The following is a 5,003-nucleotide window of genomic DNA, read 5'->3' as shown; positions in this document are numbered from 1 at the left end:
GCCTGAATTCAGCCATTCCCCCAAGGAGTCTTGTTTCCTTTTATCTTTTTTAATATATTTTTTATTATTGATCTAAGAGAGGAAGGGAGAGGGAGAAACATCAATGATGAGAGAATCACTGATTAGCTGCCTCCTGCATGCCCCCTACTGGGGATCGAGCCCGCACCATGTGCCCTGACTGGGAATTGAACTGTGACCTCCTGGTTCACAGGTCAACACTCAACCACTGAGCCACGCCAGTCAGGCTTTTGTTTTTTGTTTGCTTGTTTTTTTTGTTTTTAATGGAAAATAATATTCACATCAAGATCTGAGCAATAAGTGTGCGCACTCCCCTAAGTGTCATTATGTTTAAGTCCTTTCAAGTGGGCAAAGCTAGGAAATATATATACTTAAGACTCCATATATTTGAATTTAATAGACAATGTTTATTTAAACTTCTTTTATTTTCTATTTTTATTTCTTTTCCCTTACAGTGAAGTCTTAATTTCTAATAATATTATTATATCCACTTATTTGCTTTGTCTGACAATATATATATACCATTTCAAAATTATAATGCTATCATTGCTAATAACCAATAAACATAATAAAGCTTTATATGTCATTGAAATTATTTTTGGTCTTAGAATATATCCCACTAAGCCTTAGTGACTAAGGGATGGTCAGTCAGAGTCCTGATATCAAAATTTACTTGAATCAATTCTTTTCTCTATGTGGTTACTTTATTAATACAATATAGCTAGATTCATTTGCTTTATTACTATATTTTAATTTTGGAGCTTGCTTCTTTCCATCCGTTGAATTTAATTTAATTTTCCAGGCATATAAGACATTCACGTGTTCTCATATCCATTCCTAACACCCCAACCCCTTCCCCTTCCTTATAGATTTTATTAATTTCTGGCTTATCCTTACTGTGTTTCTTTTTGCTACACACACACACACACATTTTCTGGGCAAACTATAGCCTGCTATACACATTTTTGTACCTTGCTTCTTTCAGTTAACAATATATCCTAAAAATTACTCTAAATCCATTCATAAAGATCTTCCTCGTTCTTTTTCATGTTTCACCGGGTATTTTCAAAGGCATATTTATGACATGTCACTTTGAAAAACAAGAACCAGTAAGTACCTAACACTATAACAGAAGTTTGGGTCTTTTTTTTCCAGGGGGAACAGAGGGTTGGTTGGGGGCCTTTATTGGGGGCCATGGGTTGGTTGCCTTCACTCAATGGCCACACACTGGGTCTTGAAGCCTCCCTCCGCTGCCAGGTACTTGACAGCCTCCAGGTTGGGGAACTTGAAAGTGTATCCATCTGGCAGCATGATGGCCAGGTCTGCCTGTCAGAGGCGACGCACAGCTCCCTCCATGACACTCCCAGGCTGGAAGGGAAAGGCAGACTCCCACTGCTCGGTCCCCGGGTCCTACCGTCCTGGCTGCTACACACAATGGTGTTGGCGTCCCCATGTGCACTGGAGGGAAGGCTGAAGTACAGGCACATGTTGTTGCCCAGGTTCAGCACGAAGCTCTTGGCATCGGGGCCATCATGCCCACACTCTGAGATTCAGGTTGGTGGTGACCAGATCACAGGCCCTGACTGAGGACAGGAGGCACTGCGTCTCCAGCGGCTTGAGACTCCACCTGACAGTGTAACGGAAGATTTTAAAGTTAGGAACAGACTCAGAGACCAAAAGACTCCCCACCATGTAGAGGATGCTGGGCTGGGCTGCCCAGATTCCCAGTTAGGACTAAAGAACAAATCCCAGCTGTTAGGAACGCCCCCGCTGAGCCTGCTGCTGGCTCTCCCCACGGGATTGCCCTGGGCTGGAAAGCGCTAACTCGGTAAAGATTTCACTCCCCTCTGAGGCGAGCCTCCATCCAAACACAGGCTGATGTGGAGGTACAAAGTCCAGGCCCGCCCCTTGTCCCAGCTTAGGACAACTCTGAAGGGTCACAGTGCTCCAGCCCTCATGGGGGAGGTTGAGCCTTTGTTGTGACCGCATCCAGGCCCAACCTCTCCCTCTGCCCAGCCCCGCTTCCACCCTCCCCTGGTGCTGATCCTAAGGGCATGTCCTGGTAAACCTGGATCATCAGTTATCAAATCTTCTGACAATAAACCTACTACGTTACACTATGTCATATCAGCTTTTAGTTCCTTATCAATTTACTTAACTATCAAGAACTCTACATTTTAACACAATAGTCAAAATTTCTGGGGAAAGTCAAAAAACAAGTACCATGTGATTTCATTCATATGTGGGATCTAATAAACAAAATAAACTAACAAACAAAATAGAAACAGACTCATAGATACAGAGACCAGACTGATAGCTTTCAGAAGGGAGAGGGTTGGGGGGCTGAGTGAAAAATGTGAAAGGATTAAGAAAAAAAAATCGCAAAGACACAGACAACAATGTGGTGATTATCAGAGGGAAAGAGGAGTGGGGTGAAGTAGAAGAGGGTAAAGGGGGGAAAATGGTTTGGAAGGAGACTTGGGGTGGTGAACACACAATAAACAGAGGATATATTATAGAATTGTACAATTGAAACTTACATAATTTTATTAACCAATACCACCACAATAAATTCAATTAAAAAGTCTCTGTCTTTAGAGTTACTTGCCATCAAAGATAAACACTTTATTTTTCTTTAAGTTCAAACATAATGCAACTGATATCAGCTAAGATCTCTCAACCTTTTGTGATCTGGGTAAGATTGGCTTGAAGCCCCATTTCACACTCTGTGGAAATCCAAAGATTTCTGAAAATTCTCAAAGAGCTTATATTCTTAGAATAATTCTGGCTCTGGCTCCTGCTTCTAAATGTGCTGTCTGGCATATAGTAAGTGCTCCATAAACTTGATTGTTTGTTAGCCGAGCCGTTCTCCTTTCTTCTGGGAATAGTGTCCTCTTCTTTGGGGGAACAACGTCTTTCCTCCATCCCTGTCCACACTATAATCTGATCCAAGTCAGGCTGGCTATCTTTTTGACCCAGTGATGAACACATGACCTGATCCAAGCCCATTAGAGTCTCTTCCAGAGGAAGAAAAATTAGAACTAAGGAAAAAAGGTCTTCACCTCTCTGGTAGCAAAGCTTGGAGGATAAGAGCCTGGAAATGCTGGTAGGCTCATTCCCTGCTGACTGGGTTTATCTGTACTAGGAAGAAATAAAGCCAACACATACTGATTAAGAGAGAGATCTTATGCTGTTGTGTCCCTACATATCACAGTCTCTGAGGCCAGCTCTACCTTTCCCTTTTACTTATTTATTTATTTATTTATTTATTTATTTATTTTACCTTCTCCTTTTCCAGAGTGTGAACTGAAAAATGACATAAGGGAGATGATGATAAGTGGCAACAATTAGAGTGCAAAAAAAAAAATGTAGAATTAGGAAATAACCCATTAAAGAATAAGTTGGAAATGACACAATAGGCAAAGAGGGTTTGTCAGATTAAGAATTTTGACCATGTTTCACAGCTCATTAGCAATGCAGCCTGGCCCTGGCTGGTGTGACTCAGTTGGTTGGGTGTCATCCGAAAGGTTGCTGGTTCAATTCCTGAGCAGGGCACATGCCTGGGTTGTGGGCTCGATCTCTGGTAGTGGATGTGCAGGAGACAGCCAATCGATGTTTTGCTCTCACATAGATGTTTCTCTCTCTCCCTCTCCCTCTCTAAGAATCAAAGAAAGATCTTTGAAAAAAAAAAGAAAAAAGAATCCACCAATGAATATTTGGATGAGTGGAGCAATGGATTGATGTTTCTCTCTCTCTCTCTCTCAAAAAAAAAAATAGCCTGTGGTTGAAGAGCACTTCTTACACCACCCCTTTACCTACCAGCAATACCCATGATTCCAAAAAACCCAGTCTCTCCTCCAGAAGAGTTACCCACAGAGGGGAATTTGCCGGTTTCGCCCATCTAACCTCTCAACTCTATGCAAACTTCTGTAAATACAGGAGGAGCCTGCTGACTTCCTTTGCTAACTATTTACCAAGAAGGCTTCAAATAGGTGAGTTTCTATGATCTACACCCTATGAAAGAGCGACCTTTGAGTTAGCAGAATGGCCTTTAATGGGTTGTCCACTTGTCCACATAGTCACTTTCATCAAATAATCGAAAACCTCCAATTGCCCAACCCAAGGCTTTGTTAACACTGTTAATACTGCTTTCTCTTTCTCTTACTAGAAGGAGAAGAAAAGGTTTAGCTTTGCCTTCAATAGCAGAGGAAGAAGACCTTTGTTTCAGTGGAATTTGCAAATCCTTCCTCTTTTGGGATTCTAGATAGAATAGTTTGCTGAAATGATGGACATGACATATGATTTATGAGAGCCAACCTTCTAAATTCAATTCCTCCCCAACTCCATTTAGTCTCCAGTGGTGCTGTTCAAAAAAGTTCCACCTAAATCCTCCGCATACTGAGGCCTATGAGTTCTTACAGATGAAGGGTGTTTGGGCCACCACTCCCAGGTCTTCCTGAACTAGGGGCATAACTCCAACTGGGTGGACCACTGCTGGGGTCCTGATCGTGGGCATTTTCCCAGGGATGAGATTTCAAAATCATCCAGGATTTGAGATGAAATGTTGACACGGCAGGGAGACCATGAAGAAACAGAAGCCATCACTTTAAACACCAAACACTGATTATAATATTAATTTTCAAAACTTAAATTCCATGAGCTCGAATTTCTGCATCCATAAAATGAAAGATTACAATACCTACTTCGCACTGGTATTTTGCTCAGGGAATGCTAATTGAGTAAGTGAAACACCGAACTAATTAATTTGCTGAATAGATGAGTCAGAGTTCTTGGTTGCAAGCAATAGAAACTCCACGTGATTAACTTAAGAAGAAAGGGAATCTACAGGCAAGATACCAGGGAGATCCCAGAATTGGCCAGAAAGCAAAAGAGCCAGCCCAGGAATATGGGCTAAATCCAAGGCAGCAGGAAGACAGCCAAGGTCTTGTCACAGTACCTTTGGATGTAACTGCCCGCACTCCGGT

At 42.0% G+C, this 5,003-nt stretch overlaps 1 long non-coding RNA gene across 1 annotated transcript in view; it reads right to left on the bottom strand.

Annotated features, from left to right (window-relative positions):
• Positions 1-237: 237 nt before the first annotated feature.
• Positions 238-5,003, bottom strand: part of LOC102261449 — a 22,054-nt gene continuing 17,288 nt past the window's right edge. The window contains exon 3 of the long non-coding RNA XR_314542.2: positions 238-1,645. This is a non-coding gene — a long non-coding RNA (uncharacterized LOC102261449). The remainder of the gene's footprint in view (positions 1,646-5,003) is intronic.

Source organism: Myotis brandtii, unplaced genomic scaffold, assembly GCF_000412655.1.
Source record: "Myotis brandtii unplaced genomic scaffold, ASM41265v1 scaffold781, whole genome shotgun sequence".
In the NCBI taxonomy this organism is placed as follows: Eukaryota; Metazoa; Chordata; class Mammalia; order Chiroptera; family Vespertilionidae; genus Myotis; species Myotis brandtii.
This window is presented reverse-complemented; position numbering and strand designations above follow the sequence as displayed.